The following is a 22,652-nucleotide window of genomic DNA, read 5'->3' on the forward strand; positions in this document are numbered from 1 at the left end:
GAAGGCTTTATAGTTCAGACAAAATAAAATAAAAAATACATTAACACTGTATTTTTTTTTTACAGACTCTAATTGACTCCTCAGTGACCTACAGTTGCCTGTTCACTCCAAGTCAGTCTAAACCACTCCCTCTAGTCACATGGGCTCGTTCTTGCCGCCGCTCGTTAGCCCGGAGATCAGTGAATGGGAACGCAGTTCATATTGAATGGCAACGCAGTTCAAATTCATATTGTATAAAATATAAGTAATTTTATTAATAATGTTATTTTCATTACAGATCCTCTTTACAATAATGTTAAATGAATAAACAATTAACCACAGCGGTGCTGGAGATTTGCGTATAGAGATAAAAAAAATTGATATATAATTTGAGAGCAGTGATTCCTGTTAATTGGGTAAGGAAGAGGTTAATGAAGTCTGAGATGCGCTGGCGGTAGAAGATCAATACACTTACCTCCCCGCGACTTGTGGCCGAAAGGAGGCGATTATTAACTCTTTGTCCGTTAATCAGTGCGCCATAGCTCAGCAGTATTTGTTTAATCCGGGAAGATGGTCCCCCCCCCCCCCCCTTCTCATTTACTATGAAATGAGATAAGGAATACAGTAGTCAATCTGCCAGGATTTTAATTGTACAAGATATTGGCTGAGTAGCATTAGCTTCACTCATGGAGACCATTTATCACAAAGGCGGGTCAGCCTAGAGGAGCGAATCACCCAAAATGATTTTTAGCCAATAAACAGCAGAATGGGATAAAAAAACAAAACAAACTAAAAATCTAATTTCACATGCATGCTAAAAGAAAGCCAATGGGGGTTAATCATGATAAAGCTTCTTTACATTTAGTATAATTAAGGTGGCCATCAGGGCCGGTGCTACCATAGAGGCAAAGGGGGCAATTGCCCTAGGGCCCCAGAGCCTGTAGGGGTCCCCAAGGTGTCTCCCCTCAATTTAACTGTTGTTCCCTGGTGCCCCTGCAGAGTCTTCAGCTGAGCCAGGTGGTGTCAGCCCCTGCCTCAGGGACCTTGGATGGAAATCTGGCTGCAACAAAGGGTCCCTACTGCCGATTTTTGATTGAGGGGGTGTCTATTGGGGGGCCCCGGGGTTAATTTTGCCCGGGGACCCCATTGTTACTACAACCGGCCCTGGTGGCCATACATCTAGCGATGACAGGCAGATTCGACCAAGAGACAGATTTCTCTATGATCAAATCTTATTGGAGAGAGATCTGTCAGCTGACCACACACAGCAGGCCGATTCCCGATTGATCTCTGCATGAAATCTTGGGGGAGTCTGCCTAGAGACACTTTCTTCTCTCCCCTGGCACTGTCCCCCTAGTGTAATTTGTGCCCCCCCCCCCGTGCATGAATACTTTACCCGTGGGTGACGGCCGCTGGCTCCACCTCCGCGCTGCTTTACATACGTGCACCCCAGGTGGCTGCCAGCGTAACGAGGTACGGAGACGGTCAAATACTCAACTGCATAGGCACCGAGGTGGGGGCACGTATTTCACTAGGGGGACAGCGCCTGGGGTTCCGTTGCATTTGTCACTCATCCCGATATTGTACGCCATTACTGCCACGCAACCAATCGAGCACGTCTGCCCTACATCTTGCAGCATGTCCGCTTGATACGTGCGATTACCAGGGGCGTTGCTAGGATCCTAAGCGATGCAGGGCACTTTTGAGCCCTCCAGCTGAACAATGGGTGTGGCAATGCACAGAAATGTGGGTGTGGTCATGGATGGAGCAAAATTTACATGAACCTAACAGCGGTCTAAGCAGGCCTGCCCAGCAAAATGTTGGCTGAAGCTCCCCTCTTCTTTAATAAAAAAATGCAGCATATCACATAAATAAGCAATGTCACTAGGTAGAGCTACCTGGCTTCTGTGCTGGCTGGTCTGACTTGCTGCTGGGCGGGCCTGGCAGTCCCCACATAGTATTCCCTGACCTTCTAGTGGGCCCCCTCCCAATCTCCCATGGGTCTCCCATTGAGGCATCACAACTCTCAGCATGCCCCATAGAAGAACCACAGCTCCCTGCATGCCCCCATAAAGGCATCACAGCACCCAATATGCCCACATAGAGGCACCACAGCACACCCCCATTGCTGTGCTGTGGTGCCATGCTGGGTGTTATGGTGTCGCTATGGGGCACGCTGGGTGCTGTGGTGCCATGCTAGGTGCTGTGGTGCTGCTATAGGGCATGGTGCCATGCTGGGTGCTGTGGTACCTCTACTCTGCCTGGGGGACATCAGGGGCACCCCAGATTGGATCCGTGACACGTGCCCCTGATCTTTGGGGCTAGCAACGTCCCTGGCGATCATCACACATGGATTGGGCCTGCTCTTGGCGGCACCGATTTTAATCCGATTCAGTTATCATAATTATATCGGATGGTCGATTGCCTGCCAAGTTGCCTGAAATATGGCCACCTTTAGCCGTAATAGTTTGTTTTGCCTTTCGATTAGTTATTGGACTCTACGGCTACCTTTTATTGGACAGAGAACACCATTTTAGTTTAGTTTACATTCATAAAGCATTTTCTTTTAAATTTTACTTTATTGCAAAGACAAAACCAAGTCATGTGACCTGCACTGCAGTGACACAGCATGCATAGGAGGATGCAGCGCTGTTCTGTTCTAAAGCCATGCCTTCTAAGTGACACGAGATACTGTAGGTGTGATTTTATCAGGGAGAGCAGTCATCAGGGGCATAGCAATAGCCATAGCAGCTGCTTTGGGGCCTTGCAGCATAGGGGGCCAGGTGGTACTTAAAGAGGAACTCCAGTGAAAATAATGTAATAAAAAAAAGTGCTTAATTTTTACAATAATTATGTATAAATGATTTAGTCAGTGTTTGCCCATTGTAAAATATTTTAAATCCCTGATTTATATTCTGACATTTATTACATGGTGACATTTTTACTGCTGGCAAGTGATGTAGCTGCTGCTTGCTGTTTTGGCAGTTGGAAACGGCTGTAAACAGCTATTTCCCACAATGCAACAAGGTTCACAGACAGGAAACTGCTAGAAGTACCATGGTCCTCAGAGTTTCTTGTGCGAGGGGTTTCACCACATTATCAGTCATACAGCACCCCCTGATGGTCTGTTTGTGAAAAGGAATAGATTTCTCATGTAAAAGGGGGTATCAGCTACTGATTGGGATAAAGTTCAATTCTTGGTCGGAGTTTCTCTTTAATGTATTCACTTTTGTGTTTCTCTAATACTAGGTACACATGATACGTTTTTGCGTTGGATAGATGAGTTCAATTAATAATTTCAGTCATGTCCGATATTACTTTTGAGCATTTTACCGCTCGATTTCTCCTTAGGGTGAGTGGAAATGGATAAGAAAAGATAAAAGAATCGAGCTGGAAATCGAGCAGAAAAATGAATTGAAAATTGATCGAATGGAAAATTGACCGAAAAAACTCATCATGTGTACCTAGCATTATACTAGGTACACACCATACAATTTTCTGGCAGATTTACCTGCCAGATCGATTATTTCCAACATGTCCGATCTGAACTTCTATGGATTTTTCTATTTTCCGATCTTTTTTAATCGTTTTTTGATAGTTTTTTGATCGATTTCCATAGAACTGAACAAAAATTGATCAAAAAAATTATCGGAAAAAAAAAACAATAAAAAAAAAAAATAATCAGAAAATCGCAAAATCGATCGAAATTCAGATTGTAATTGATTTGGCAGGTAAATTTGCCAGAAAATTGTATGGTGTGTACATAGCATAACCTATGACTTTGTCTCAGTACCCGTAAACTATGTGCAGTGTTTATTGCATGAGAATGTAAATTGCCCAAATAACTCACATCCATAGGGTAGGGGCAGGTGATATTGCTCAAGAGTGCCTACATCTGAGAGGCCCATGAAAGTTTTGCTATGGGGCCCAATAATCTCTAGTTACGCCACTGGCAGTCATACCTCCCTGCTGGCGGGCATGAAAAAAGGCCCCGGCTGGATAACGAAATCTGATAACGATAAACATCATTGTCAAACTTGGTTAACGATAAATACTGTTGTAAAAATAGGGAAAACAGGGAAATAATAACGAAAAGATATTAACGTTAAAAATCATTACGTAATTCAACAATACATCTTCACCCAACCCTACCCTCACACAGAACCATCCCCTGGTGGTGCCTAACCCTAACCACCCCCCTGGTGGTGCCTAACCCTAACCACTCCCCTGGTGGTGCCTAACCCTAACCACTCCCCTGGTGGTGCCTAACCCTAACCACCCCCCCCCCCCGGTGGTGCCTAACCCTAACCACTCCCCTGGTGGTGCCTAACCCTAACCCCCCCCCCCCCCCCCCCCCAGTGGTGCCTAGTAGGATGGGACGCTGCAGAGGGAAGGAGGGGGGAGGGACTTGGTGAAGCGGAGTGCACCACTTTTCCACCATCAGGCGCCTGTAGGCACTACAGTGCCTTATGGTAAATCCGGCCCTGTCTGCAGATCAGATCCACTGGGAGGGATTTGAAAGACTGAGAGAAAAATATATTTTGTCTCTATCTTTGAAAGTCTTTTGAAAACTTTTTACAAAGATTATCTGACAATCGGTCATTGATCTTTTGATTTCCAAGAAATATTATCTCACATGTGTACGCAGCTTAATGCTGGATACACACGATGCAATTTCCAGCCCGATCAATGGGTGACCGGACGGTAATTGCATCGTGTGTATATGTCCAAAGTGCACCCGATCGATAAAGCGATCGATTTTCCAATTATAAGTGCGCAAAATCAATCACTTTATCGCCCGGGAGCCGGTCAGACATGTGGGAAATAATTGCCCGATTCCCGCCTCTTGGGCGGCAAATTACATTGGGCTTGATTCACTAAAGCGTGTTAAGTGTTAGCACGCCAGTGAAAAGCCGCTCAGCATGTGCTAACTGGCTCTTCATGTGCTAATATGCGGGTAAGAGTTTGCGCGGTAAAGTTTTGCACTTTGCACGCAAAGCGGCTGATTTTGCACATGAACGTAACGTAACGGCGTAGCACCATTCGCACGCACCGCGTAACGCCGTACGATCGGTAAAATAGCACGCGAACATCAACAGCTTTGCAGTGCAAACTACTTAGCATCCTAGTTTGAATGTGCAAAGCCTTACAGGATACCCGAACTGAAATGTGACATAATGAGATAGACATGTGTATGTACAGTGCCTAGCACACAAATAACTATGCTGTGTTCCTTTTTTTCTTTGTCTGTCTGAAAGAGTTAAATATCAGGTATGTAAGTGGCTGACTCAGTCCTGACTCCCACAGGAAGTGGCTACAGTGTGACCCTCACTGATAAGAAATTCCCTTTTTTATCTATGTCCTGCTCTCAGAAGCCATTTTCTGCTAGGAAAGTGTTTTATAGTTGGAATTTCTTATCAGTGAGGGTCACACTGTAGTCACTTCCTGTCTGAGTCAGAACTGATTCAGCCACTTACATACCTGATATTTAACTCTTTCAGACAGAGAAAGAAAAAAAGGAACACAGCATAGTTATTTGTGTGCTAGGCATTGTACATACACATGTCTATCTCATCATGTCACATTTCAGTTCAGGTATCCTTTAACATGTGATAGCTCAGTTATCACTGGTTAGTGAATCGAGCCCATTGTGTGTACCCAGCATAACACAGCAAGAACAGGGAGAACGTACAAACTCCATGCAGATAGTGTCCTGCCCCAGATCTGATCAGAGACCCAGCACTGCAGGGTGAGAGTGCTATCCACTACACCACTGTGCGGCCCCAAAATACAAACCTGTCGTATTTGTCGAAGCTAAATGCTACTAGGGCATGAAGAACAGATCTTCAGATTTGGCCATACACATGTACCGTCTTTCCCCGAAAATAAGACAGTGTCTTATATTAATTTTTGCTCTAAAAGATGTGCTAGGGCTTATTTTTAGGGGATGTCGTATATTTCTACCAGGAAGTGTCTCCCAGCAGAACATTTCCTGTTTCTTTGTACTGTGATGTTCATGGAGTTGAAGGTATGCTATTGTATTGATCAGGCACCTGCCCGGTTATCCCTGCACACAGCTGATAACCTTGCTGTGTGCTGGGATGACATGACCAGTGCCCAATCGGCACTGCACCGCACTGTCCCCGCTTGCTGGCTGCCTCTACTTCCTCTTTAACTTGCGCTAGGGCTTATTTTCGGGGTAGGGCTTATATTTCAAGAATGCTGAAAATTCCAGCTAGGGCTTATTTTCAGGGAAATAGGGTATCACCTGCTCTTACAGCATGGGGCACTTGGCACCTGAGCCGTACAGACTTTAGTTTATAAAATATCGGACATTCCATTAGACTGGTGGCATTCCTGCGGCAGAGGAGGCTGTGTATGTATATGATGCGTCTGTAAATGTATCTCACACAAGCAGCGGCGGATCCGGCGCGGACATCCCAGAGGCCCCGGCTCGGAGCTTCTGCCGTGTCAGCCGCATTTTTGATGTGTTCATAATTAAATGTCCACCAGGCTCCCAGTATGGTGACCACAGAGGGACCATAAGCAGTAAAGATAAATGAGATTGAGGGCAGTAATATTGCTGCACTTGTGGGTTTTGTCTGCTGTTAAATATTGTCAGTGATAATTATGGATGTGTGACCTGCTCCGTCCCTAATATGAACAATGAGCAAATTAATAACCAGAGAAAGTTCCGGATGAGGGGGGCGGGGAAAGGTGGTGTGGACAGCACATTATATAGGATCGCACTTATTTTCTTGTATATATAGATTGCTTGGAGCTGGGAAAAAAGGGCGCATGCCGCTAGTGGACAAAAAGGGCGCCGCCATTCACTCCCATAATAAATAGAGTTTAATGGGCGCCGAGTAGGAAAAAAGGGCGCCGGAGCTAAATAAAGTTTATAAACGGCGCCAGGAGCTAAATAAAGTTTACAAACGGCGCCCGGCGATGTTTAATGATTTATAACTGAACTTGTGGTGATTTACGTTTATAAAATGCACCCGTGCCGAATAACGTTTATGAAAATACTAAACATATTTATCTTATTTAAATAATTAAAACATTATTTAAAGTTTTATCCCTTACTGTTTGTAAAACATTATTATTCACAAAATAAAGCGATCAGTACGTAACATAAATTGCAAAATATTTTTTGAATCCACAATTAGTAAAACATTATTATCCACATAATAAAGGGGGGTCTTAGGTTTAGGCACCAACAGGGGGGTCTTAGGTTTAGGCACCAACAGGGGGGTCTTAGGTTTAGGCACCAATAGGGGGGTCTTAGGTTTAGGCACCAATAGGGGGGTCTAGGGGTTAGGGGTAGGTACAGGGAGGGGTACTTAGGCAACAACAGGGGGGGTCTTAGGTTTAGGCACCAACAGAGGGGTCTTAGGTTTAGGCACCAACAGGGGGGTCTTAGGTTTAGGCACCAACAGGGGGGTCTTAGGTTTAGGCACCAATAGGGGGGTCTTAGGTTTAGGCACCAATAGGGGGGTCTAGGGGTTAGGGGTAGGTACAGGGAGGGGTACTTAGGCAACAACAGGGGGGGTCTTAGGTTTAGGCACCAACAGGGGGGTCTTAGGTTTAGGCACCAACAGGGGGGTCTTAGGTTTAGGCATTAACAGGGGGGTCTTAGGTTTAGGCACCAACAGGGGGGTCTTAGGTTTAGGCACCAAGAGGGGGGTCTAGGGGTTAGGGGTAGGTACAGGGAGGGTTACTTAGGCACCAACAGGGGGGGGTCTTAGGTTTAGGCACCAACAGGGGGGTCTTAGGTTTAGGCACCAAGAGGGGGGTCTAGGGGTTAGGGGTAGGTACAGGGAGGGTTACTTAGGCACCAACAGGGGGGTCTTAGGTTTAGGCACCAACAGGGGGGTCTTAGGTTTAGGCATTAACAGGGGGGTCTTAGGTTTAGGCACCAACAGGGGGGTCTTAGGTTTAGGCACCAACAGGGGGGTCTTAGGTTTAGGCACCAATAGGGGGGTCTTAGGTTTAGGCACCAACAGGGGAGTCTAGGGGTTAGGGATAGGTACAGGTAGGGTTCTATGTAAGAGTAGGCTTAGGTATAGTTTTAGTAAAATTTTAGTAATAATTACTAATGTATTACAACACTTATTACGAACGTAGTTATATTTATATCATCTTTATAAACAATATTTTCAGATTTTATTATAAGAACAAACCATAAATGACGGTTATTCACAATAATATACAATTATAACAATTAAACATATATTATTGGTTTTTTTATAAACGTAATTATAAGTTTAACTTTTGAAACAGGGAAGATTAACGTTTTCACAATTTCCGATTTAATAAACATTATTTAATGATTTATAATTTTGTTAAACATTATTTGTAAACGAAATATAGCACACTATATTTATAAACCCTATTAATGATTAATTATTATTTAGAGTTTACACCCCGCGCCCTTTTTGTCCAGGCGCCCTTTTTGTACGTACGCAGATTGCTTATCTATCTGTCTGTCTGTCTCTCTGTCTGCATATCTATCTATCTATCTATCTATCTATCTATCTATCTATCTATCTATCTATCTACAGTGGCTTGCAAAAATATTCGGCCCCCTTGAAGTTTTCCACATTTTGTCACATTACTGCCACAAAAATGATTCGATTTTATTGGAATTCCACGTGAAAGACCAACAGAAAGTGGTGTACACGTGAGAAGTGGAACGGAAATCATACATGATTCCAAACATTTTTTACAAATCAATAACTGCAAAATGGGGTGTGCGTAATTATTCGGCCCCCTGAGTCAATACTTTGTAGAACCACCTTTTGCTGCAATTACATCTGCCAGTCTTTTAGGGTATGTCTCCACCAGCTTTGTACATCTAGAGACTGAAATCCTTGCCCAACTATCTATCTATCTATCTATCTATCTATCTATCTATCTATCTATCTATCTATCTATCTATCTATCTATCTATCTATCTATCTATCTATCTATCTATCTATCTATCTGTGTATCTATCTATTTATCTGCATATCTATCTATCTATCTATCTATCTATGTATCTATCTATCTATCTATCTATCTATCTATCTATCTATCTATCTATCTGCGTATCTATCTATCTATCTATCTATCTATCTATCTATCTATCTATCTATCTATCATCTATCTATCTATCTATCTATCTATCTATCTATCTATCTATCTATCTATCTATCTATCTATCATCTATCTATATATCTATCTATCTGCGTATCTATCTATCTATCTGCGTATCTATCTATCTATCTATCTATCTATCTATCTATCTATCTATCTATCTATCTATCTATCCAGGGCCGGTTCTAGTAGCAATGGGGCCCCAGGGCAAAATTAATCCGGGGGCCCCCCAACAGACCCACTTGACAAAAAGCACTTTTGATGCAGCCAAATTTCCCTTCTAGGCCCCTGAGCTGGATGCTAACCCTCCCTCCCAACTTAGCTGTGCTCCCCGGGGCCCCTGCAGAGTCTTTGGTGTAGCAGGTCACCTGCCCGTCAACACAGGTGAGACGTTACTCTGCCAAAGACTCTGCAGGGGCCCTGGGGAGCAATAGTTAATAAGGAGGGGGGACACCTGGGGGGCCCCTACAGACTCTGGCCCTTTGCCTTTATGGTAGCGCCAGCCCTGTATCTATCTATCTATCTATCTATCTATCTATCTATCTATCTATCTATCTATCTATCTATCTACTTATGTATCTATCTATCTATCTATCTATCTATCTATCTATCGATCGATCTGTCCTAGGTGTTAAAGAGAACCCGAGGTGGGATTTAATTATGCTAGTGGGGCACAGAGGCTGGTTGTGCACACTAACACCAGCCTCTGTTGCCCCATGGTGTGCCTCCAGGACCCCCCTGCGGGCCGCTATACCCCCCGCAGTGGTAGCGACACACAGCGTGTCGCCAGCACGATGTTTACCTATGCCTGTCTGTTAGCGCCGCTCCCCCGCCTCCTACGTATCGGCGCTACCCGCCTGTGTCCCTTCCCTCCCGCTGATTGGAGGGAAGGGACGTGGGCGGGTAGCGCCGATACAGAGGAGGCGGGGGAGCGGCGCTAACAGACAGGAGAAGGTAAACATTGTGCTGGCGACACGCTGTGTGTCGCTAGCACTGCGGGGGGTATAGCGGCGCGCAGGGGGGTCCTGGAGGCACACCATGGGGCAACAGAGGCTGGTGTTAGTGTGCACAACCAGCCTCTGTGCCCCACTAACATAATTAAATCCCAACTCGGGTTCTCTTTAAAGGACACCTTAGTCCTAAATACAATCGGAAAGGACACCCTGTGTGTGTGTGGGGAGTTGCGCCTAGGCTTACCGCCCCTCCCGTAGCCCGGTGTCTACTTCCCATCATCTGTAAAGGGCCTGTTGTAATGCCCGGGTCGGCACATGCGCAACAAGTCCCCTGGAGCACGTGCGCATTCCCGCGGGAAGACGTAGCCGGGGCATGCGGTCACCAGGTGTCATAGTGGACATACTGCGCATATGCGTGCAGCATGTCCGGGTCAGGTGACCGCATGCCCCGGCTACGTCTTCCCACGGGAATGCGCACGTACTCCAGGGGACTTATTGTGCATACAGACCCTGCCGGCCAGAGCTTTACAAAGATGATCGGAGGGGATGTCTATGCACAACTCCCCCCCCCCCACACACACACACACAGGGAGGTGTCCATTTCCGATTATATTTAGGACTAAGGTATCCTTTAAAGCTGACGCATACTAAACTTGGTGAAGGCAGCCAGTCAGGGCTGTCTCTGCTGAGAAGCGTTCATTCAAATTCTTTTTTTGCAGAAACGCATTTGAACGAGATGCATCGGGACGCCCATCATTCTGAACCAGATCTAAACAGATCAGGCAATGGTAAATGCAAGCTTCAGGCAGACAGAACAAAACAGACTCATAAACTGGTTCTCTGCCAGGGCAGGTGCCAGACACCTCGGCTAGATTATACATTGTTTGTAGTAATTACTGACAGATAATTGGCAGTTAACTGTGGGAGACATCTGCTGGTGGCAAGTGGAATTACTTTCAGCACATATTGCAACACAGTTCCACCAGCAATCTATTGGTGTATGCATTTATTACTATTAGTATTTGTGCCAACACACGTAGAATGATATCTCACTCCAGCTCCCTGAGCCCTGGCGAACATCTTCAAATTAAACCTCCGGACTAAAAATCGACTTAGCAGCACTGAAAAGGCTTGGTGTTTCTTTAACAGTTTCACAGCATCAGAACTTTGTTTCTCTTATACAAGCCTCATTTTTAGCTGCACAGAAGAAAACTGCTCGGGCTTTTTTCCCCTGATGCTTTGCAAAGCATGATGGGATTTCTGATGTTGTTGTTCTCGTTCTGCTGCTTTGGTGCAATTTTTTTTTTTTAACATTTTGAATTTGACATTTGAAGCCTAGCGTGTGCAGCTGGGAGGGGTGATCAGGACACAGGACAGTTGGAACTGTGTCTTATGCTCCTTGTCACCTCCTTTCAACTAAAAAGATGGCTGCCCCCATGACAAAGATGGCAGCCCCCCATGAATCACAAACATTTGCCTGTTCTTTTAAAACCGGGTGGGTAAAAAATTATATTACCTATCTATTGTAATTAACATAACTAATGTAACTTAATGCCAGTATGTTTGTTTAGGCTGAAGTTCCCCTTTAAAGTCTAACTCTGCAAGTCGAAAGATGACCATACAAGGTTAGATTTTTGCCCAATGCGGCAAACAGACTCATTTCTCTCTGAACTGAATTGGATCAGAGGGATACATTTCACTATCTCACCACGGTAATTTCACTAGTATTATAAATGCGAAAGTTTGGATGTTTGTTACTCAACCACGCAGCAATGGCTGAACGGATGTGAATGACATTTGGCACACACATAGTACATTACCTGGAATCACATATAGGATACTTTTTATCCCCATAACCAAAAAGTGAGCGGAGCCAAATACAAATTTCACTGGGGAAATGTAAACAGCAGCTATTCTTACACTGTTATTGGCAGGGTTCTCAAATGTTGCAGAGTTGGTCACTGGGTAACTGGGATTAATATTCAGAAGAGTAGGTGGAGCCTACAAAAGCCAATCACAATTCACCTAATGATTTTCAAGGGGAATATTTAATTACTGCTTTTCTTGCACTGTTAATGGCACAGGCTTCAAACCTGGTACAATTGGTCATTAAGTGACTGGGGTTCAAATTCAGAAAAGGGGGGGGGGGCACACACAGCCAATCAGATTTGTTTCATTTCAATACAAATTATTGATGCCAAAGACCGCAAAGCTCACAAACTTGGTAATTCAGTAATTGTGTGTTAGGGTTAGAAAAAGTGGGTGGAGCAACACCAGCCAGATCCATCTGAAAATGGCGCCTGCGAATAATGGCGCGTGGTGTTGCCGCTAATACGTTTGCCGCTTATAGCTATTTAACGCTAAAGCCTTATTGTTATTTAACGTTAAAGCCTTATTGTTATTTAGCGTTAACACACAGACCCTCTCTGTACCTATCCCTAACCCCTAAACTCTTCCTGGTGGTGCCTAACCCTAAGACCCCCCTGGTGGTGCCTAACCCTAAGACCCCCTGGGGGTGCCTAACCCTTACCACCCCCCTGGTGGTGCCTAACCCTAACCACCCCCCTGGTGGTGCCTAACCCTAACCACCCCCCTGGTGGTGCCTAACCCTAAGACCCCCCTGGTGGTGCCTTATCTTAACCACCCCCCTGGTGGTGCCTAACCCTAACCACCCCCCTGGTGGTGCCTAACCCTAAGACCCCCCTGATGGTGCCTAACGCTAAGACACCCCAGGTGGTGCCTAACCATAACCACTCCCCTGGTGGTGCCTAACCCTAACCACCCTCCTGGTGGTGCCTAACCCTAAGACCCCCCTGATGGTGCCTAACCCTAACCACCCCCCTGGTGGTGCCTAACCCTAACCACCCACCTGGTGGTGCCTAACCCTAACCACCCTCCTGGTGGTGCCTAACCCTAAGACCCCCCCTGATGGTGCCTAACCCTAAACCCCCCCCCCCCAGTGGTGCCTAATCCTAACCTTGACAGTGTTACATTAAACCCATTCACCGTTTTGCAGTTAAATAATGTCTGCAGTTTGGCTTATGTAGGGTGCTATTGATAAATAACGTTACTGTGGGCAATAAAGTGTGCTGTTTGGCAAATGAACAGCACTATTGATAAATAACGTTAGTGTGTGCCACTATTGATAAATAACGTTAGTGTGTACCGTTTTTCTTTTTTTTTTTCCCTGTGCGCCATTATTATGCACCTGTGCGCCATTATTATGCAGTACTAACGATAAATAGCGTAAAGCATATCTTTTTAATGCGGCGCCATTTATATGCATAGGCACTGTGCGCCATTATTCATTGATCCGACACCCGCCAAATACATATTCGGGCAACACCAGGCCATCAGCTAGTGATCTATAGAACTGCAGCTTTGCACTGTTCAATACAGATGCTCTCCATCTGGCTTTTGAAATACTTCAGCACTTTATTTGGTCTGAGGAAGTGGGCAGAGGCGAATGAAACACGTTGCCTGTGCTTATTAAAAATTAATGATATTTATATATATGAATTTGTTGTTATTGAGGTAAGCCACCTCCCCTTTTTTCTCTTTTATTTGTTTTTAACTCAGTTTTATCCTGGGCACCTCTTACCCCCTTTGAGTATGTGTTCAATACAGTGCAGCAGTCTAGTCCGTCAATCTACTGCCGCTCGCCTGCGATGTCCAATCAACTAAAATTCACTGCCCGGTCCAATCTAGCCTTTGACCGTTTTTTTGTTCATGAATCGATCAAAATTACGGACGATGTGGCTCTTCAAGTCGCAGATAACCGGTTGATTTGATCACGCCAGTAAAAATCAATGTGTGTATGGCCTGCTTAAAGAGACTCAGAGATGAGTCTTCCTGCCTTTTTATTACTTACCCAGGGCTTCCTCCAGCCCCATAAGCATGGCTGTGTCCCTCACCGTCCCCCTGCGATCTCCTGTTCAGATGCCATTAACTCCCGGTACGCGGCTCAGTCGGACTCAGTCTGAATCACTAAGCTGCTTACCTGGGCTGACGGCGGCTGAACGGGAGATCATAGGAGGACGGCGAGGCAGTACTGGGCCAAAATTACGCATGGGCGTAATTACGCATCGTAGTTCAATGCAAATTTACGCGTAAGCGCTACACGTAACTTATGGTCTTACGCGTAATTATTTACGCGTAAGCAGTAAAGTCGTATCGTAATTACGCTATCTACCGTAATTGCTAGGTATGCGTAATTTTACGAAGACTTACGCGTAATTACTAATGTAAAAACTCCCCTTTTCTAAGAGTAGCCAATCAGTCAACATCCTAAGCAACCAATAGTATCTTCTCCCGCCCTTCAGTATATAAGCGTACGTTTTGATGCATACGAATGATGTGTACGCAATAGCTGTCACATTGAAGGCTATTGCGTACACATCGTCCGTATGCGTCAAAAAGTACGCATTAATGGGTATTACGGCACTACGCGTAACATCGTAGCGTAAGCGCCTACATTACGGCATCCTTACGCGTAACTGCGTAAGTTAACGCGTAATTACAGTGATGAACCGTAGATCATTTTCTACGCCGTAAACGTAATTGCGTAATGCGTAATAGCGTAAAATTACTCGTAATGATCCGTAAGCGTAGATTTTTCCATTACGACCAGCACTGCGGCGAGGGACACAGCCATGCTTATGGGGCTGGAAGAAGCGAAAAAAAGGCAGTGAGACTCTTCTATGAGTCTCTTTAAGGGCTTGTTCACATTGCGTTCTGCTCGCGTTAGTGTTCGCGTTGGGGTGTTTTTGTCGCTATTTTTTTTTTTTTTATTCCCGGTGCTTGGGTGGGCGTTCTGTATTTGTGAAAAGTGCTTTTCTAAGCGTTTTTCCCGAGCGTTTTTTGAAATCACTCCCTGATGCAAGTCAGGACGTGAACTCTTTGACCCGGAAAAGAATAAATCCACTGTATTTATTCTTTAAAACGCGAATGCAATCATCCCACAAAGCCATTTTGTAAGCTTTTAGCGCTCTTCCTATATGTTCCCTTATAGCAAAATTGCCCCAAAAATGGTGCAGGCACCACTTTGCTGAACGCACAGCGCACGAACTGCGCTGATATTAACAAGCGTTTTGGGGGCGATTTTAAAAATGGACTGCGCTTGAAAAAAGGCTGAAAACGCCTCTAGTGTGAACGAGACCTAAAGGTGGCAATACATTACTGGATGGCCAGCAGATTCGACCATATGCTAGATCCCTGAATCTGATCAGAAAGGGATCCATTATCTGCTGCACAAGGCAAACAGATTTCCAATAGATTTCATCGGAAAATCGAACGCTGCCACCGCCAATCCTCCGACCGAGCTCTGTCAAACGAGCCACCTTGCTGCATCGATCGCTGTGCCCAGATGCATCTTGTGAACAAATAGGAGATCCTGGCATCATTCTGGGTTGCATGCAAATATAAATTGTACACAGGTTGGAACTGGGCCAATCCAGACTGCGAGGAAGTGCATTTTAATTTAAAGTTGCATATAATTTGCATTACATTTGCATGCAAGCAGGAATTATTAACATCTTCATTGACCAATTCTACCTATGCTACGTACACACATGCGACCACGACCGTTCGTTGTCAACGACGGACGAACTTTTAATTGATGAAAGAACGACCTAAGTAAAGTCAGTTTTAAAAGGTGTGTAACGATCAGATCGTTAGAACGAACGTTACATCACGTAAAAGTAACTACTGCGCCTGCGCATAAAAATGAAAAGTTCCATGAAGAAATAGTGAAATGCGCATGTCAAGCCTAGTACGAACGACCGTTTCCAACGATGTACTACTTTTGCAAACGATCGTCGTTGGGAAAAATCCGCCAAGCTAGATCATTCGTTTTGAACGATCTAGCTCGTCCGTTGTTAGACTACATGGTCGTTGGCTGCTTTTTTTCAAACGATCGTCGTTTGAAAGGATCGGGGAACGATCGTTTCAAACGACTATAGTCGCATGTGTGTACGCACCTCTAGAAGCAGGTACTTATTGCCCACTTTGTGTCTCATGAAGAGCTAAGAAGGGTCCTGCAAGTTTGGATGGAATCCTTCTATTTTTGTATTTGTGGCATCCCGTACGAATGTGTGGGTTGTCCATATTGAAGGCCAGCTACACACACTGAGACATACCAATCTTTCTAAAGGTGGCCACACACACCATACAATTATTTTTAAATCTGTTCAATTTAAGAATTGCATCAATTTTGTCTGACTGATTGTAACAAATTTAAAAATATGACCAATGTACCACACACCTGTGTTAAATTTTTCCCCAATTAGGTTAAAAATGATTGGAAACTCTGAGAAAATTGCTAGGGTGTGTATATTAATAAATTGACAATCTAACACACACCATACAATCTTTAGAAAGCTTGAAGAAAAATATCTGGCATTCCGGATCGATAAAAATCGAAGAAAACGGAAAATCGGATCGGATTTTTCAATCGAATGAAAAAAAAGCTTTCAATTTTTTTTCAAAAGATCCGATCGTTTTTATAGAATTGCCGTAAAATTGGATCATTTTATTGTATGGTGTGTGGCCACCTTTAAGGTGCGTACACACATGCGACTATAGTCGTTTGAAACAATCGTTCCCCGATCGTTTCAAACGACGATCGTTTAAAAAAAAGCAGCCAACGACCATTAAGTCTAATGACGGACGAGCTAGATCGTTAAAAACGAACGATCTAGCTTGGCGGATTTTTTCCAACGACGATCGTTTGCAAAAGTAGTACATCGTTGGAAACGGTCGTTCGTACTAGGCTTGACATGCGCATTTCACTATTTCTCCATGGAACTTATATTTTTATGCGCAAGCGCAATAGTTGCTTTACGTGATGTAACGTTCGTTCTAACGATCAGATCGTTGCACACCTGTTAAAACTAACTTTGCTTAGGTCGTTCTTTCATCAATTAAAAGTTCGTTCGTCATTGACAACGAACGATCGTGGTCGCATGTGTGTACGTAGCTTTAGAGAAGCCTTGTTCGTTTCCACCTCATACTAGCAGGGCGGGGCCGAGGCAGAGGCGAGAGAGGCTCCAGCCTCAGGGCGCAGTGTAGGAGGGGGCGCACAACTCACTCAGCTATCATTCCCTTATTGTGTTTGAAGCAGAGAGAATAAGAGAAGGGGTTACATGGCAGTGACTGCAAGCCAGACAACTAGAGATTAAGGTGTTGGGGTGTTGGGCACCCTGGGGCACCTCTTAGTCTAATAGCAATCAGTGTGGGACGGCTGGGGTGGGAGGGATGGGGGGGAGGACTTTGGAGTCTCAGCTTTGGGTGCTGGAAGACCTTGTCCCGGCTCTACATACTATCCAGTCTGAGGCAGCATTGAAAAAAAGGGTAAATATTCTCATTGGACTAGTGCCTGGGCACCAAAAGCTCCCTACCTACATAGCCTTAAAGGAACACTATCAAACTAAGGGCTTGATTCACAAAGCTGCGCTGCTACAGCAGCACAGCTTAACCTCCTGAGCGTTACGCCGCTCAGGAGGTTTTGCAGCCTCAGGAGTCCCCGAGGATAAATGTAATAGATTTAATGCCTGCAAAAGATTTGGCTAGCACTAGGTTAGCTAGTATAGGTGGCCAGCCCCCCCGATTCAGCCACTTATACATTACCCAGCCTGGTTCCAGCGATTGGCGCAGCCTCCCCGCACAGCTCCAGTCTAGAGAAGACCGGAGCTGTGCGGGGAGGCTGCTCAATCGCTGGAACCAGGCTGGGTAATGTATAAGTGGCTGAATCGGGGGGGCTGGCCACCTATACTAGCTAACCTAGTGCTAGCCAAATCTTTTGCAGGCATTACATCTATTACATTCATCCTGGGGGACTCCTGAGGCTAGCGAGTGGTATGCCTGACACAGTGGCAGACATACCGCTCAGGAGGCTAATGAGCAGGGGAGGACTGGCCAGGGGGGAAGGGGGGCAATTTCCCCCCAGGCTGCCTCTCATTTAATGATTTAGGGCTGGTACAGTGCCTGGTACATGTTTTTGTATATGGCAATGTGAACCACTGGGCTGGCCGAGGGAAATCAATGCCTAATTACAGAGTAATTAGAGGGAGGGCAAGTTGGTAAATATAAACAGCATGATGCAGAGCAGAGGCTTGCCTGCAGGTCCGTGGGAAAATATCTGTCTGATTTTGGGTGGAAATTGGTTAAGAGTATCGATCTGAGATGCGGGGAAATCTTGGGCTGATGTGGTCGATCCAGTGCGATAATCACGAACAATGAACGCAACGGAACTCTAAATGTTTTATGTGCCCCCCCATTGCCAGTGCATTATACTGTACCTGTCACGCTGTCCCTCATGTGTCCTTACTGAATTTCCCATGTGACTTTTGGCATATAGCACATGGGGCACGTGTGTGTTGTAATTTAGGCCCGGGCTGCCGTGAAAATGGGCCTCTAGTTTGTGTTTTCCCTCCAGGCCAAAAGGTCCCAGTCCTCCCCTGCTAATGAGTGCAGAGAGTGTTATAATTGCCTTTGTACGCTATGCAGCCATAGGTGTGCAGTGAAATTACGCTGTGCTAAGCTATTGTAAAGGGCGCTTTGTTACTCTTAAAGAGCGCTCCACTGAACCCGCCGGTCGAGTAGTTTCAAAGTCCGAGATTCCTGCACTTTCATTGGCCCTGTAGGTTGCCTGTCAAGTGAAAGGCAGCCTACAGGGCCAATCTTGCGTTTTGTGAGCAATTTCATGAGCAATTTACAGTGATTTTTGCAGCGATTTTAAAAAAGTGTTATCTTTTTATCAGCGATTGTGATTGCGATTTCCGATTAGCGATTTCAATTGTGATTAGTCGTTAAAAAATTTTTTTCTTTAAGTTTGCATGTGTGTTTGTCATTATGAACATTTTAAAGTGGCCTACACATTCTGATTGGCTGTCTGGCAGAGACAGTAAACAGGAAGTATCACAGCGCTTTTAAAGCATTATGGGTAAAACAAGTGCTTGTGGGTACTTCCTGTGCTTTAAAATCACACACAAAGCGCTATGTGCAGCAATTCATTAGCGATTTGACAGCTCTTAGATACATTGGAGCGCAAACACTCCCAAAATGCTGCATGTCCTGTGATTGCGATTTCCCTAATCGCTCCAGTGGGTTCCTCGTAATTCACTTACATTGGCAAAGCATTTTTTGGAAATCGCCAGCGATTTATGGCGATCCAAAAACGCTGCCAAAAATGATCTGGTCGGTCACAGCCCTAAGGGTGGGATGATCACTTTCTGGTGAGCATAAGCAGTCTTTATAAATGTCCCTAGGTGCTTTTTTTTCCACTGCGCGCTGCGGTTTTGTTAAAAGTGCTTTTATTATTATTATTTATTTTTTAAAAAATTTTTATTTATATAGCGCCAACATCTTCCGTAGCGCTGTACATTGTACAAACAAATGATGGGGAACAAATATACATAAGAAATACAAGACACTGTTCAGTCATGACATTGAATAGAATAAATACAAATGTATATATATACATAGTTGATGTATAGTTGGTACATGTGCATATGTTAAAATTACAGCAGTATAAGAAACACTAGGAGGAGGTCCCTGCCCTTGCGAGCTTACAATCTAGTGCTTTTCCAGAGCGGTTTTTCCATTAACTCCCTGACGCAAGTCAGGAAGTGAACTCTTTGACCCGGAAAATGATAAATACAGCGTATTTATTCTTAAAAACGCAAACGCAACCGCTGCACAAAGCGATTTTGTGAGCGTTTTGCGTTTTTCCTATACCTTCGTTTATATCAAAAACGCCCCAAAAATGGTACAAGTAGCGCTTTGTGGATCGCAAAGCGGACGCAACGCGCTGATATGAACCTTCTCATAGAGATTCATTGCATTTTCAAAACCGCCTGCGCTTGAAAAAAGGGCAAAAACGCCATAAGTGTGGACGAGCCCTTAGTGGTTTCCAAATGTAACTGGATTATATCAATTTTATTTTTTATTTTCTCGGAGTTCCACTTTAATCCTTATTGACGGCTTCCTTCGGTAGCGTTGTGGTCTCGGGTCTCGGAGAGCAGCACAAGCTCCTGTCATCTCCTCGCCGTAGAGTATATCTGCCTCTGAGCGGCTTAGCGTTCTCGTCCCCTTTCAATAGGACCTGACTGCCTTTAAGTGGAATTACAAGGCCCTGGTTTTAGATGACTGGTTTATCTACTCTCGACGTGCCTGCCTCCATCAAGCCCCCTTTTACTGCCTCCTACTTAAAGACCGTAGGGGTCAGCGTGTGTCGCTGATATGTCAGCCAGGGAACGCCATCAAAACAGGCTTAGGATTAATGGAGAATATAACGCATTACTTGCCGGAAGATTACGGCCTCGAATAAAGCCCATCTGGTCGCTTTCATTTAATATTACGCTTTGCGAGGCGACGAATGACTCGCCGGTGGCCCACAGGTCTATTAATGGTCAGCCACGTCTCTCTGGGGGAGTAAAGCCCGCCCCCCCTTGCTCACAGGCACCGGGCCGCGCACTTATTTATCGTGATCTATGGAGGCGTGCGATCCATTTGTTACACCCCGCTGGGAACGGATCTGATTAAACGTATAACAACATGACACGGAGTAATACGACTTGTTTCAGCTTTTTTGATACCGGGTCAATAGAATTGTCAGCGCCGTGGTATTTTATTATTGGAATTTTGTTCCCGGATCCGGTCATTAAATAGCGCCGCCGCCGATCGCTGTTTTATAAGGTCACGAGAGGTGCTTTTGAGTCCCAGATTAGGGGTGATTACAGCCTAGCAATTTTAACCAAACATGTATTCAATAAATCTCATTGCCGAAAGCTAAAGGCCCTGATTTTTTTCTGTTTTTGTTTTCTGCTGTTTTGAGTTACCATTATGGCATCAGCTCCGCAGGAGCCTGTGTTGATATGATGTGAAGTATATGCTTTATTTATTTTTTGCTATATAGAATTTAGCAGCACTTTTTTTACCCCATGTTTTACTTGCCGGTTCTGCGGTGGGGAGAAGAGGGGTGTGAAAGTTCTTGTCAAATTGAGCCTCCAATCAAGGCTCAATTATGACTTCGACGAAAATTATGAATTTGCATGATTTTCACAAGTTACGTGAAATTAAGTTTACAAAATCAGCAAACCACCTAATTTACAAAAGTATGTTCCAGGCAAGCGGGCCATATGTCTATGGGGCAGCGATGAATGGATAGGGCCATTTTTGTTTTACCATAAGATACAAAAAATTTGCAAATGTCATGTATATGGGCACAAAAAACAAACAAACACATTTTAACCAAATGCATTGAAGTCTATAGGCTTGAGAAAATACATTTTTGCCAGGTAATTATGCGCTACAAAGTAAATATAGCCATAAATCTGTCTATTTATCCATCTTTGTTTATTTATTTATTTTATTTATAAAGTGCCAACATATTACGCAGCGCTGACATTTGTCCATTCATGTATCCACCTTGATCCTCATTTATCCACATGTCCACCCATGCAGCCATCCACTTAACCACCCACCCACCCACCTAGCCTTCAACCCACCCACACACCCATGCACCTAGCCTTCCACCCACCCACACACCCATGCACCTAGCCTTCCATCCATCCACACACCTAGCCTTCCACCCACCCATCCATCCACACACCCATGCACCTAGCCTTCCATCCATCCACACACCTAGCCTTCCACCCACCCATCCATCCACACACCCATGCACCTAGCCTTCCATCCACCCATCTATCTACACACCTAGCCTTCCACCCATCCATCCATCCATACACACACCCATGCACCTAGCCTTCTGCACACATTCATCCATCCACACATCCACCCACCTATCCTTCCACCCACCCATTCATCCACACACCCATGCACCTAAGCTTCTATGCACCCATCCATTCAGACACCCACCCACCTAGCAGGGGCATAACTACAGGGGAGCAGCCCTTGTGACAACATAGGGACCCATACATGTAAGGGGGCCCCAACTACTATGTTACTTCCTCCAAAAAAGAGGACCATTCTTCAGATCAGGTGTTTGTGTGGCTACACTTGTTATGGGTGTGAAGATCATGATGGCTACACTTGTTTTTTACTGACCCTAGTGAGATGGGCCCCCAGGCTGTGGAGGACACCAAGGGGAGAGGCAAGGGAAGGGGTATGAACATAGGAGGGGCCCTATGATCCCATGATTTTTAGTTACGCCCCTGCTTCTAGCCTTGTACCCACCTATCTATCCATCCACCCATCCATACATCCATCAATCCACCTGCTCATCCATTTATCGATCCATCTATCAGCCCATTCTTTCACCCATCCATCCACGAACTGACTCATCCTTCCACCTACTCATCCAACTATCTATAAGCCCATCCTTTCACCCACCCTTCCATGATCCATCCTTCCATGCGTTCATTCATTCTTCCACCTACCCATCCATCCATCATTCCACCTACTTATCCATCCATCAGCCCATCCTATCACCAATCTTTCCATCATCTATCCTTCCACTCATCCATCCATCATTCCAACCATCCACCCATGAGCTGGCTCATCCATCTGTCTATGTATCTGTCTATCTATCAAATTATCTATCTATCAACCAACCAATTTGCC

The 22,652-nt window shown here is 44.9% G+C and overlaps 1 protein-coding gene across 19 annotated transcripts in view; it reads left to right on the forward strand.

Moving 5' to 3' along the window:
- The window catches only part of LOC137539170 (uncharacterized), an 892,710-nt gene that overhangs the window by 232,241 nt on the left and 637,817 nt on the right, over positions 1-22,652 (forward strand). The window contains exon 4 of one of the 19 annotated variants that reach the window (XR_011024957.1): positions 66-275. The exons of the other annotated variants lie outside the window; for them this stretch is intronic. The gene's annotated coding sequence lies outside the window, so the exon portion shown is untranslated. Of the gene's footprint in view, positions 1-65; positions 276-22,652 lie in introns of those variants that run through there. 19 annotated transcript variants of the gene reach the window in all.

The sequence above is a fragment of the Hyperolius riggenbachi genome, chromosome 11 (genome assembly GCF_040937935.1).
Source record: "Hyperolius riggenbachi isolate aHypRig1 chromosome 11, aHypRig1.pri, whole genome shotgun sequence".
NCBI lineage: Eukaryota > Metazoa > Chordata > Amphibia > Anura > Hyperoliidae > Hyperolius > Hyperolius riggenbachi.